The 15138-nt window shown below is 34.8% G+C and overlaps 1 pseudogene; it reads right to left on the reverse strand.

Moving 5' to 3' along the window:
• Window positions 1-6996: 6996 nt before the first annotated feature.
• Window positions 6997-14469, reverse strand: LOC143649303 (DEP domain-containing mTOR-interacting protein pseudogene; annotated as a pseudogene).
• Between the last annotated feature and the right edge of the window lie 669 nt (window positions 14470-15138).

Consider the following 15138-nt stretch of genomic DNA (forward strand, 5'->3'; position numbering starts at 1 on the left):
TCCATTTCTTTTTTATTACGTTCTGGTAGCATAAGCAGATAGATATATTCATATAAACATAAAAACTCTTTTGAAATCATAAATGCCAAGTATCACCTTTGATTTTTCAATAGTTTACGAAATTTGAACATTATGTGAAGTAGGGATGACACAAATGTATTTGACTTCAACCTGATGAGATTGACAGATTCTGAAGAAATGCAGTATGCATCCATTAAGCTGTTTTTCCCCATATATATGAGTACTGTGGGGGAGAATTCAGGGACTATATGATAGTTTGCCTAGATCTCCAACTTCACAGCCCCTGTCATTCTCTAAACCATTCAATGTGATGATTGTTCAGTAACAGAAGTCAAGGAATGACTGGTGACTGAAGAATGTTCTTCACATAAACAGTTTGAATTTCTGAAAATCCAATGTTACCCAGAACTTTTTCTGTGATTTAATCCCAATTTTAGCCCTGTCCCACGTTGACACTTGTGATGCTAAGATCATGATACTCTCTCATTGTTAATTGTAATGGTGTTTCTTATCACAATACACTTGGTATACATTCTGTCTACTTTCCCAATAGTTAAGTCTACTTCAGGAAACTGTAAAGCCTTCTCTACTTTTGCTTCTCAACACCTGGGAGTCACTGTCTTTTATGGTACTACTATTTTTATTAATTTTTAACTATGTAAATCCTACTGCTTGGGAAAGGACCAAGTGGCTTTTGTGTTTTATTCTGTGCTGATCCCCATGCTGAATACACTCATTTATAGTTTTAGGAACAAATAAATGAAAAATGTTCTCATTTTTGTAGCATGCAAAATGCAACCAACATAGGAAGCAATGGTGAGTGGCACTTAGACTCAGTGTGATTGTTAACTGAATACAGCAGTGGGTTGTAGATTGTGACTTTGTGATTACAAACCATTGCAGCCAATAGAAACCATCCTGTGGCCACAAAGGTAACAAAGAGAAGCATCTGTGTTGCACATTCATGAAATGAAATGGCTTTATTCTTTGCCAGAAAATTGACTAACAAGCATCCAAGAATGGCAAAACACCCAGAAAATAATACCTTATATCGTGAAGCCAGAAATCCTGAATGACCAATACAACAATTCCCAAATTTCCTACCAGAGTAAAGAGATAAACTCTTAGAAATAATAAAAATAAGAAAACTTGCATGCCAAAATCATCCATGAAGCCCATGAATAGAAACATAGTGACTTGAGTCACATTCTTCAAATGAATCCTTTGTGTATCCAAATCAGATGGTAACATTTCATGTTATAGGTATATGTCCTCAAGACAATAACCTTCAAACATATAGTACACACAGCTACATTCTTGTCTTTGTTTCTTCTAAGGGAATAATAATATCCAAGGCATTGACAAAGATGTTGTACCCAATTGGATGCACTTCCCTGTGTAATTTAAAGGAAGAAATCATTCACTTGGTTAAATCAATCTTTAAAAAACTATCAATATACATATTTATTTTCAGTTTATTTCTATCAGTTTCCTATATCCTATTCTCATGGTACACTATCTTCAAATTTACAAACAACAATGAATATTGGAATTTTTAAATCCAAAAATATTACAATAGAGAGCACACATCTGAATACTGGCTATATTTAATGCTCATTGCAATTATAAAATGTGTGCAAATGCATCCATATCACAAATATAGTATTAAATTTGAATGCAAAATAGATGTAAAAATTATGTAATTTAAAAATGTTTCCAAATGACAACAATTTGTCATGTCAGACTTAAATTTACAACTTGTCTTAAGGTAAACCCTTCATACCAAGCAACTTTGTGCTCTTTCCTGGGAATGATGTTTCCATTATTCTTCAAGAATAATGGTGAATAGGCCTTCAGAAGGTACCCTGGAGGTAGATGCAATGTATTTGCAAAGAAACACAGTCAAACGTCTTTTTTTTTCAGTTTTCATTCTTGAAATGCATATCAATAAATTGCTTATTTTGGCCTTTGCAGTTTATTGTACCTTTATTGTTCTGTTCCAATTTTAACTTAATGACAATATAAGGTGTTTCATTATTCATATCCTCATTATCCCTGCAAAGTTCTTGGATTGATTATATTTTACAGAAAAATATTTTTAATGCAATTTTTCAGGCAACAGAACTTCAGAAAACATCTATCATTAAGCAGTTTTATAAATAGTATGTTTGACTACTTTAGAGAATTAGATATGAGTCCCATGTATTTTCTCTGGCATATTACAAGACCAGCTTTATAATGCAACCTTTTCTTAGGATTTAGAAAAGAATAGCTAATCCATTTTAAAAGACAGGAAAAGCTGAAACCCTAAAGTCATTGTTTTAAAAAAATAAACTGTATTTCATGCTACATGCATACTTATTTCATATTATAATTTCCAGTATGGTGTTACAGTTTTTTTTAATAAAGGCAGCAAATAAATCTCAAACTAATTAAAAAAAATATATATATATATATTAATGCATCTTAAAACACCATCTAATAACTCTGATGAAGAACTTCATTTTGGAACACTGCAGATTTGTCCTTTTTGGTATCAAATTGAGGAAAAATATGTTACACATGAAATTTGGACATACGTGAGTAAAACCATGATTAATGACATCAGTAGATGAGCCAATTAACAAACCAAAATATTCTGGAGTTTCTCATAATTGACAATCAAAATGGAACAGGATTAATACTCAGCAAGAGAGAACAGTTAATACCATCAGTTTAAAATGGGCCTTAAAGCAGCTTTTTTCACAACATATTTGAAAGAAATGAGTTTTTGGAAATGTAAGGTTCTGATTTGAAGTGAAAGCTGTGATTTTTTAAAATATTAATTTCTACCACTCTAACACAGCCCCTTTTAAAAAGATGGCATGAAGTTGATTAAATTTAATCTACACTGGATGGGTATCTTCTCAATATTATCCCATTCTTTCTAACTTAGTCCCCTAATCAATTTATATAATTGATCAACAAAGATAATTAATAGACATCAGACAATAGAATCAAACCTAAAGCCAACTTTGTCTCACAATACAATTAAAAATGTCACCTTCAAATTTGCATTGACAACACATATTATGCTAATGTAGAAACAAAGATCACTTCCATCTTCATCACAAACATATAAACACATCACACAAACACCTAAAAAATTAAAATTAAGAGTACTTTTCAAGGGAGCAAAAAAATGCCATCTCAGAGGTTCTCAGTAAGTGAAACCTCACACACAATACACTCATCTTTCTGAAGATAATATACACAGGCACACACAAACATATGAAATTAAAGCTCTTAGGAACATTGCTTTTGCTAATTAAGGAAAGTTCTCGGTGTTACATTTAAGAATTTTTAAAAATAATTTACAGCAGGTCAATTGTCAAATTATCACCCCCATTATTTATTTTTTATGCTATGGTTTAACAACCCATTAATGACCACTATTATTTTATAAATTACCTAGAGCTGAAGGCCCATTTTCATTGTATTATTGTTACTTCTGAATGCAACAATAGTACAAAAGCCATAAGGCTGGAAGGTGAAACTGGCATTTGGCCCAGACTCTGGCCCCAGTAAGCCTCATAAAGTTTGACATCATCAACTCCATGCTTTAGTTTCTTCATCAGTAAATGAAAAGACTAAACACACTTACTTTTCATGGCCTCATGCAGCCACTATCATTTCAGAAGTTTCTGATTTTGAAGTCTCATTTGGCATTAGACTTTATTCACAACCTATTATTATCCTACTACCCAGTCATTGTTCAGTAATTTGCATCTGGATTGCTGGACCTTCCCAAGGACTTGGTATCTTCTTGGTCACTTATGAAACAAATAAAAAGTACTATTAAAATGGTATTATTAAAATGGTAACAAAATCTTCACATCTCCTCCCATCAAGAGGTGGAGTCTATTTCTCTGCCCCTTGATTCTGAGTTAGTCTTGAGAATTGCTTTGGCCATGGAAGTGACCCTGTATCACTTCCAAGCAAGTCTACAAGGGCTTGTAGCTTTTTCCATCACCCAATTAGATCTCAGCCACCTAATGAGGAAGCTTGGGCTAGTTATGGGGAAAGATTATGTGGAGTGGAATCACAGTACCTTGACCAATAGCCCCACCAAAGTAACAAATACATGCATGAGGCCATCTGGGGCCTGCCCACCCCCATCCAACCAGCCGACCATCTGACTGATCAAAAATGTAGATGTGAACCTAATCCACCCCACAAGATGCAGTGGTGGGTCATCCCAGCTGAGCTCTGTCCTGGCTGCCAACCCATGAGGCAGAGGAAAAAAATGGTGTTGTCATATGTCATGATTTTGGGTGGTTTGCTAGGCAGCAATGGAGAGCTGACATATGTTATGAACTGAGCTAGGAGAAAGGAATAGACACCCTGGGTAACAAGACACAGTCCCTTAGAGTGCACAGAATGATGCTTAGAGTATAATGGGTGAGAGACCTGTAAAGACGCAGTTCCAAAAGAAATGTCATCAATGTTATAATGCAGACACAAGTCTGTATGGGAATGCAGAAAAATGGCATCAAAACCAGAAATGGAGAATAGCAAGGCCTTCTCAGAGGAGATAACATCTAAGGGGAGTCAAGAAGAGAAAAACATTCCAGACAAAGATAGAGAAGGAAGAACATTTCAGAGAGAATGCCCATGTTATAGCCAGAAGGTCAAAACAGTGCCCCTAAGAAAGTAGGAGAATGCAATCTGATTACAATGTGAAGTTGTTGAGATCAGCTTCAGGGGTAGCTAAGGAAAGCTCTTTCAATGCTAAGCACTTAGTATCCTCTGGCATTAGGACTTTAAACTGAATGTGATGGGAGCTAAAGGAAGTAACATTGTTTTTTTTCTCCCTTCATTTTCATTTGACCAAGAGCATCAATTAAATCCTCTGATAAAAAGAAACTTCGGAGGGTAGGAGGCTGTGTGGAGTGAAGAGAGGTTTGTCAGTGCTTAGTTTAGTTATGTGGCAATCATGCTATGCTGGGGTCCAAGGTAATGGGCATTGGGATATGAGAAGAAAATAGCAATAGCAGGCAAGAACATACCATTTCTGAAAACAGTTCACCTTCCTATAAACTAATGAATTAATAAGTTACTGAATATCTGGGACAGAAAGCCCTTAAGACTCATATTTTAAAGGTCTTAAAAAAACTTTTAAAGAAGAATGGGAAGGTCTCCCATTTACCAGCTGTGTGACCTTGGGCAGTCTCCTCATTTGCCAAAGGGGATAATGATGGTATTGACCTTGCAGGTCAATAAGGATAAGCTATGTAAAGTGCTCAGCTCAGTTCCTGAAACACTAAAAGCCATCAATCTAAGATTCCCTTGGGCTTTAACATTAAACAGACATGTGTTTGAATCCAAGCCACATTGCCTAGTAGCCCTTGCAATTGTGCGAATTTAGGATCAAGTGTGAATCTGGCTGAGATGCAGTTCCCACACCTAAAACTTGAGGGTGATAACACCTACCTTGCAGAGATGTGATGAAGATGAAAGGAGACAAATGTCAGATGTTATAGCACACAACCTGGCTTATGGTAGAAAACACACTAGGACAATATTTCTCCAATGTGGATGGACAGGATTAATGTTACACATTCCATATTATTTCCAAATTCTATTTTCTAACTAAAACCAACCAATCAGAAAAGCTAAATTTATATAACATTTTTAGCATGATATATACCAATACCAATATGCTATGCTAACCTATCACAAAAAAATGATTGAGGTACAGCATTTGCATTTTACTTTGCTAATGTGTGATAAGATAGGAACCTGGTCATTCAGAATTCATTATATAAAATTAAAAATAATTTAACATTCCCTGCCTTCTTAATTTGGCACTTTGAGGAATTTCCTCTATATACCAACCCCAAAATGCACTCTTTCATAGACCAAAAGAGGAAATATTCACATATGCAAGTGAGTTGTAAAGCTACAGCACAAGCTGGTGATTTGGGGGGAAAATACCTACCCACCCTCCTCCAACCTAACAAGCAGCATGTTGCTTTGTAAGAACATGTTATGCCAGAAAGCTAGTAAAATTTCAGGCCATGAAGGCAATTTAGGGTTTCCAGTTTTATCACATGCGTACCAAGTGCTAGAACATAAGTGGCCCAAAAAGAAGAAAAAGTGACATCTGTTAAGTGATATCTTGCAAGAAAACTTGATTTTGAGTTATGTTTACACTCAAATTCTTTGTGCTTTTACTTTCAACACATTTAGGATTAATTAGAAAGCTTTTATAGTTGGCTTAAAGATCAAACTGATTTAGGCCCAGAAAAATAAAATAAGGGGGTACACAATTTTAGGTAATATTGCCCTATCCATCCCCACCCCATAGCATCACAAAATTTTGTTTTGTTTCTTAAGTTAATGGCATAATTGAAAACATGAATTTAAAAGTTGCAAGTAAAGGTAAGATTCATGAAAAATAATTTTTTATGGTTTTTAAGTACTTGAATGCTTTAGAAATTTCTTCAAAACTCTAGCTAACTGTTCATGTTCTTTAATTTGAAGCTAGGTAAAATCTGGATTTTCTATTAAACAATTTCATGCTAATTTTTGTGAGAATACATTTTAAGTCTGTAAACAGTGTTCTATCAATTTTCAAGAAGGGAATCTTAACATGTTGCTTTTTTGTCAAGAAAAGCATTTCAACACATTTCTGCAAACTGAATTGAGGTAAAAACAGAGCAAGAACTACAAACAGAAATTTAGTAAGGCAATTCTACCAGGTAGAAAAATCTTTTCCCAGAAGTTTTCCACACTGACATAATTTTTTGAAGAAATATTTTCTGGTTCTTCTGCATTCAAATAGTGTTTGCAACTCAAATTAAGATGTGTATACACAGAGAAAAGGTTCCATTGCCCAAAGCCATCCATTTGCATGAAAGCCTATTGCAATGCTTTGTGTTCTCCTGGCTTTGATCATCCATAGGTCACTAGCAAGCTGGGAGGTCCTCTTGCTCAGAACTCTAACTCCTCCATGACTTCCATGACAGTTGTCCTTGAGTCACTCAGAATCAGATTATTCTTGGTCCAGTAGTCTACATGCAGTACATTGAGTCCATTTATAGAGGTGACAAACTGACAGACCTTCATTCTGGCAGCAGCTGCAAGGCCACTGGGGTCCCTGGCCTGGATGTGGCATGGCTTACTTTCTGAAACCACAAAACCCCATTTAACCACATCACCAACAATTGTGAATGTCTTCCTTGCACAGGGGACCCCAGGAGTTAGGAGTTCCTCAGAAGAGACAGGTCTCTTTAACACAGACATGGGGTTGCAGAATACAGGGGGGCTGTTGCTGAACATAGTGCTACTGCAAAGCAGCCACTGCTGCCACAGTTGCTCATGCTGCTTCTCCTTCCTGCAGGCATGATCTTGATCTCCTTGCTGGCACTGACTGACATAACATTCTTAGGTTTTCAATTGTCATGACCTTGTTTCCTCAAGCAGAAAGGACTGTCCTGGGTTTCCTAGGAGGACGGGAATTTTCCTTAAGCAGCTCAATCAGTCTCTGCCTCCAATGGAATTTCACTCTGAACTAGGAGAAAAAGTTGCTGTCCACAGATTGGTACTTTTTGGACACGTGATGTATGATGCCATGCTCCTTAAGTCAGTGGCAAAGCTGTTCTGCCTCTTTCCGTGTGGTGTCTTCACCTTCTTGAACCAACCAATCCAAGAATTCAGATGCCATGAAAGCACACTCATATTTGACCCCTTCCTCCTTGAGCTGCAGGAGTGTGTTTTCAGGGCTCATCAACTTCTCATGTAGGTTCTGTCCTTGCAAGAAGACCTGCACTTCATTGTCCAATTAGAAGATGCCATCATCCTTTCTAAAGTGGTAGAATATTTGAAATCCTTGAATTCCTTATGCTTATCACACACATCAAGAATAATGTTCCAGTCAACTAATTTCTGCATGAGTTTAATTGCCATCTCTCTGACAGAAGCCTCTTTGTGTTCAGTCAACCAGTCAATCAGTTCTTTTGTGACAGAGCATTTTGGGTTAGTATTGAGATGATGTCGTCTATCATTAATAAAGCCTTTTTTCATGTAGCCTGAGCCGTAGCTGCTCAACCATGCACTGCAGCTCCTTCTGCTGCACCCTGCCACTCTGGTTTCTGCTGCCATTGCTGCCACCACTGCCAGTGTTGCCACCTCCTCCATGGTACAGCCCATGCCACAACTTAGATTGATTTTTTGTTTGTTTGTTTCTTGGATTGATTTTTGAGAACTATTTTTGCCAAAAACAGAACACAGATATTTCATTAAAATGTTATAGCTGTTTATGTAGTTTATAAATAACTGTGGAAAAATATGACCCAATGATCATTAATAGAATTATCTTAAAAGCTAATGTTGACACAATTAAATCATAAAATTTGCCCTAAGAATTACCTGATTTCTGATGTTCTTCTCTATGCCATCAGACTGCTTCTCACTCACTGGAATATGAAGATAAAGAGTGCGTGCCAACAATAAATAAATAAATAAAAGGAACCTGTAAGTGAATTGAAAACAATTTAATCCAGTATCCATAAATAAAAATAAGATTTTGGCATGGTAACCCCTGTTTTTCTTTCAGTGTGTCATAGACCAAGGTACTTGAATCAATATTAAACCATTAACCTCTGTATTTTCCAGGGTTTAAAGGAGTAAAGCACATGAAATGGATTGGGCCAAGCTGCATTCAGTGACCCACAAATTGTTTATATCCATGATACAAAACACACTGAGTTTTTGTCATATTGAGTTGTTCATATGTTGAGAAGATAATGTAAAAATCATATTAAATTTATTGGAAGAAGAAAACCACATTTTTGTTACTAAGAAAAGCTCTCAGTGATCTAAATGAAAATTTTTATGCTAAATAAATTAAATAGCTTCATAATTTGAGGGTTAAAGAAAAAATATGCTCATTTGATGCAAAAAATATTAAAATAAAAATATATAATTAAGTGGCAGCATGGTAGTAGTTCAGTGGCAGAATTCTCACCTGCCATGCCAAAGACTGGGGTTCAATTTCTGGTGCCTGCTCATGCAAACAACAACAACAACAACAAAAAATATATATGTATGATTAATTAATTCCTATCTTTGTATACTTTTAGGCAACTAATATTGTTTCATGTAAACAAGCACACACACATAAATCTTATAATGTCTGACCTGATTTGAGCGGCTAAGTTAAAATAATTTACAAAGCTTTCAATTAATAATATAATTATGCATTAATGCATTATTGGACATAACAAAAATGCATTTTGTTAAAAAAAATTCCTCACTCTCTTTCTCTCTACCCCAAACTTTCTCTTTCTCTTCTCTTACAATAATCCATGGGCTATATATGGAAATATTTACTGAGGAATGTTAGGACAAAACAGGAATTAGAAAGACAAGAAAAAGCACAGTGAAAGGAAATAAAATTAGGCAAGCAAATTTTGAAAAATATATCAATAAATAGTCTGTTAAAGGGATCTATTACATAAATCATCTTGACTAACACATACCAGAAATTTCAGCAACATTAAAACTCTAACTTCACTTCACTAGCATGACTCAGACAAGACAATTGTGGAGGATTAAGAACCTGTATAACCCTGTATTAAAATGTCTGATTTATCAGTTATTGAGTGTGAGCTTGGAAAATTAATTTTATTTTTCCAAACCAAGAACAACTAATTATGACCCAAATTATAGGCATGTCCTATTCAACTTCATGAAAATGGTAACATATCAGAGTGATTATTTCTGAGATTCACTGAAATATGTGTATTAAATTAAATTTTTGATTATATGTGAAAGATGCACAAAATTGAAACACCTTGTTCAAATTTTATTTATCTGAAATAAGTAACTGGGAAGTCATAAAATCAAAATTTTAATCAAAGCATTAAACAATGAATGTACCCTAAACCAGAAGCAAAGTATTTCTTCTTTAAGTTATTTATATGATTGTTATATGAAAGTCACTATATATTAAATATCATTCTATTGAAAATAAAGGTGAGCACCAATATTCTACGTTATATGGGACCAAAATATCTCTTCTCTGTTACCACATTCTGTTTATGGACATGTCAGTGGTATGATAGTAGGTTTTACTTAAATTCTCCTAATACTCTTGAGAATGTAATTTTCTTGGTGACTGATCTTCTCTGTAGAGCAAGAAATTGGTTTACAGGTGAAGGCATATTTTATAGCAAATCAGACCCTACTACAGACATACTATGAAAATAATGAACTGAAAATAGAGTAGAGGAATGTATGGAGTGTAGCTATTTCATCCATTCTGGTCTGCAAACAGGTATTGCTGTTAGCTATTATTTTAGGACTGTTAAACTGGTTGTGTTTGTGTGTAGCTGACTTCACTTTAAGAGGAAATAGGAACCAGAAAAAATATATATCATAAATTTTGTTTAAAAATATTAAGTTGAAAGATATGAATAAAAATTTTTCTCAATTCTTACTTAGATATCCAAATCATATTTAAATCATAGATATTTAACTATGTGAGAGTTGAGAAAATGGTTTTATTTACATTTCTCAGATTGTAGTAGACAAACATAACACACATATTGTTATGTGGATATTAAGGCTAGGGATATTTTGAAAATTATTTTATATAATCTATGTAGCAATCAGAAAACTAAATAATTAAGCATGATTGTACTCATAAGAAGACTCATGTGAAGCTTGGTATATAATTTGACCAAAGCATGCAGTTAATTAGCAGAACCAGGATTCAAGCTCAGATTTCTCTTCCACCACATGCTAAGCCACTTGACTATATATATAACTCCATTGTTACAGGAAAAATTCTGGAATGATTGTCACCTAGAAAGAATATAAGCCATGATCCTTATCTATATGAATTCTTTTTATAAATCCATCAAATTTACAAGACAATGAAATTTTAAAATAATACAATTAAATGGATTTGAAATCAATAAAGTAAATATTAAACTAAATTAAAAATTCATTTAAAATCCTGTCAGAAAATAAAATTATGTTATCAAAGAGTCATACATCAAATGTATGGTTGAAAATTAGTTCTTTCTATATTTACGTATTTTCTAATATGTAAATATAGTCCCTTATTTCTATTGTACTATTCTATTATTTTTCTTCAAGAAAAGTAAAAGAAAATTCTTATTTATTTATTGACTTAAATACATAGAGACTCCTCCCTATTTTCCCAGCTATGTTCCATAAAATGCATGTGGTTCAATTTTAATACAACTTTGAGTGAACTAGGAGACCCTTTTTCCATTTAAATATTAAAGCGTATGGTCTAGTTTGAAATTCAGGATAATAGTAAAATAAAATGAAGTTCTAAAATATTGTGTAAGTGATGAAAAGTTTTCTTCTTATTTTTGGAACTGTTCTGTTCACTCAATTACAATACACTGCGAACATTATGCATTGGGATACTTATGACAGCTAATTAAGCTCATCTCAAAGTTCACAGGGGATGCCCAAGGAGAAAACACAGAAACTCTCTTCTGCAAAATGAAAACAATGAAATGAGATTTTTTCCCATATAATATACAAGTGAAAGTTTCTTGGACAACAAAGTACAGCAAGGCACTTTCAATACAAAGTGATCCATCAGTGGAAAAACTATATAGCACAGGATTGGAAAATAAATCTAATAATTATCTTCTAGTACATAGTCCTGGCACTGATACATATAACCCATGTGTCATTATGTTAATAATTTAAATTCCTAGAAATCCAGTTTCCTGTTTCTTAGAATAAAATCTTTTTAATTTCTCAAAAATTTATATAAATCTATATTATAAATCACATGAAAGCATAATCTATTACAAAATTTATAATTGTTTAATAAAACTACTATGCTTTCTATTTATATTTTACAGTATTACTCTTTCTGTTGCATGAGAGATAGTTTAAGCTCATTAGGATTCTCACAGAGGAGTAAACATATGGATAAGAAGTATTAACAGGAGAGTTAATCATTGACAATAGATAATTGCATTATTCTATGTGATAGAATATTAGAATTTGAGATATTCTCTAGATTAAAAGGACATATGCTTTAGTTTTCTGTGGTTTTACTTTGTCCTGGCTATCTCAAATAGTAATCAATAGACCAGTACTTGGCTATAAACTCAGTATCTGACTATAAAAACACTCAAAATAATTTTGAAAAATATATGAGATTCTATCTTAGTGGATAGGTAAATCTGACCATGGAATTTGAATAAATAAACAACAAAATATGATATTGGTAGGGAGTCCTTTTGGAGCAAAGGATTTATTAATTAATGCAATCAAATTGATCTATAGATTCAATGCAACCCAATTAAAATTTAAGTGAAGTATTTTTTGCAGAGATTAACAAACTGATTTTACAATTAATATGAACAATCCAAGGATTAAGATAGTAAAAACAACATAGAAAAAGAAGAATAAATTTAGAGGTTTACATAACCTGATTTTAGGACTTATCAAAATAGCTAAAATAATCAAGAGAGTTGGTGTTATTGAATGGATAGATACCTTGATCAAGGGAACTGAATAGAGAGTTTAGAAAAAGATTCACACACATATGTGAAGATTAGTGCCACCAATATCAGCTTGAAGGATGCAGGGATGGTGATTCTATCATGCTCTTATTCAACTCTCCTATTTGCCCTGTGCAGAAAACAGATGGATGTTGAAGGAAGATAGTAGATTCTCATAAAAATAACCAGTTAGTTATTCTAATTGAAGCAGAGGTTTAGACATGATATCATTGCTTGAGCAAGTTAAGACATCCTCAGGTACTCGGTATACAGCTATTGATCTGGTAAGTATGATTTTTGACCATTAATTTTTAATTGGCTTTCAGCTACTGAGGTCAGTAAAAAATTTTCACTGTCCTTCCTCAAGGGAATAAAATACTGTGTAGCAGATCTACAGACCTGTTATAATCTAGTTTGCAGATGACTTGCTAGAATTACCTTTCTAACAGTGTTCCATAATTGATGATATGCCGATTCAACCTATTGACCAGAAGTAGGGACTATTCTAGGCTTATTGATAAGGCATTTGCATGTCAAAGGATGAACAATAAATTGAACAGACATTTAGCGGCTTTCCACATCCATGAAATTTATAATCAAAAGGAGAAAGCTATGTCAAAATATCACATTTCAGGTGAAGGAAAATCTGTTGGATCTGGCCCCTTCTAAAACCAAAGAGAGAGAGAGACAGAAAGAGAAAGTGAGAGAGAGAGGCAGAATGCCAGGCCTCTAAAGAATTTGGAGACAACATATCATTTGGGTATGCTATTTTGTCCTATTTACTGAGTAGCCCAAAAAGCTTTAAAGTTTTGAGTGGTGACCAGAAGAAGAAGAGGCTTGGAAACAAGTCCAAACCATCATGGAAACTACTTTGCTATGCAGACCATAATTATCCCACATATTCAGGGGTAGTTGAAGTACCAGTGGCATGTAGAGATGCTGTTTGGAGCCTTTATATGAGAAATGTGGTGCAGCTGTAAGTGAAGCTTGCCATAATTTGCAGATTACTCTCCTTCTGGAAACAGCTTCTAACCTATTATGGGGCCTTTCAAGAGACTAAATGCTTAACCATGGGCCATCCAATTACCATGGGGCCTGAGTTGCTGTTATGAAATGGGTATTGTCTGAACCATTAAGCCATTAATTTTGGTGTGCACTGCAGTGCTTCATCATCAAATGGAAGTGGCTTATAGGAGCTCTGGCTATGACAGGGGAAGAATGCACAAGTAATTTACTGAAGAAGGAGATCAAATATCCACGGCCTTCACTCTTTCTACATTACTTTCTCTATCCCAGCCTATGCTATGACTTCTTAAGGAGTTCCTTACACAAAATAGAAGCTTTAATTTGTTTAGAGAGGATTTTATACACTATACACACCCCACCCAAAAGTGGAAAGCTGCAGCACTACAGCCCTATTCAGAGACATTCTTGAAGGAGAGTGGTGGAGAGAAATCATCCCAAAGGGCAAAAATTCAAGCAGTGTTCTTGTTCATTTTTCTTGTAAGTAGAAATGGCCAGAGGTTGTTCATGTGTACGCATATTCATGGACTTGTGGCCAGTGTCTTGACTCTATGTTAAGGGTTTGGGGGAAACATGATTGGAAAATCTGAGACTAACTGGCATGAGGAAGAGGTATGTGGATAGAACTTCATGAATGGGCAAAAAACATGAAGATATTTATGTCCCATGTTAATGCTCACCAGGCAGTTTCTTTTGCAGAGGAGGATTTATAAAAAAGTGGATAGAATTAACTGAACTGTGCTGTGAATTCCATTCAGCCTTTTGTTCCAGCCACCCCTGTCCAGTTGGCTTATGAACAAAATGACCACAGTATTATGGATGGAGGATATACAAAGACTCAGCAACATATACTTCCATTCTCCAAGACTGACCTGGCCATGGTCTCTGCTAAGTGCCCTGTCTATCAGCAGTAGAGACCAGCATTCATTCCCCATTTTTTAATATTCCCCAAGGTGATTGCCATGCTACCTGTAAGCAGGTAGCCACTCTCCTCACTATATCCATGAATGGGTTAGCATTCTGTTTTTACTGGAAAAAAAACATTTACTTGGTCAACTATTTTAACTTTGTGCACACAAAGTTTCTGCTAAAACCATCAGTGTGTTTATAGAATGCCTTATCTAAGGTTATGGTATTGAATAAGCTTTGATTCTGCTTGAGGAATCATTTCACAACAAAATGAATTATGTGCATCAGGTCCATGCTCATGGGATTCACTGACCTTGCCATGCTCTATCATCTTAAGTCAGCTGGAGTGACAGAACTATGAAATGGTTGAATGAAGATTCAGTCACAGTGCCAGCAGGTAAACAATACCTGAAAGAATTGAATAAATGTTTTACAGGGGTTCTACATCCTCTAAATCAGAGTGCACCTTATAGTACTTTTTCTCCAATGGCCAGATTTCATGTGTGCAGTAATCACAAGGTGATTGGCACATCACTATTACCATGAGATTCACTTGGAAGATTTGGCTTCTTGTCTCTGTAATCTTATGCTCTCCTGCACCAGAGTTCCCCAGAAGGAGGAATGCTTCCACCAGGTGTCA

Source organism: Tamandua tetradactyla, chromosome 11 (genome assembly GCF_023851605.1).
Source record: "Tamandua tetradactyla isolate mTamTet1 chromosome 11, mTamTet1.pri, whole genome shotgun sequence".
Taxonomy (NCBI): Eukaryota; Metazoa; Chordata; class Mammalia; order Pilosa; family Myrmecophagidae; genus Tamandua; species Tamandua tetradactyla.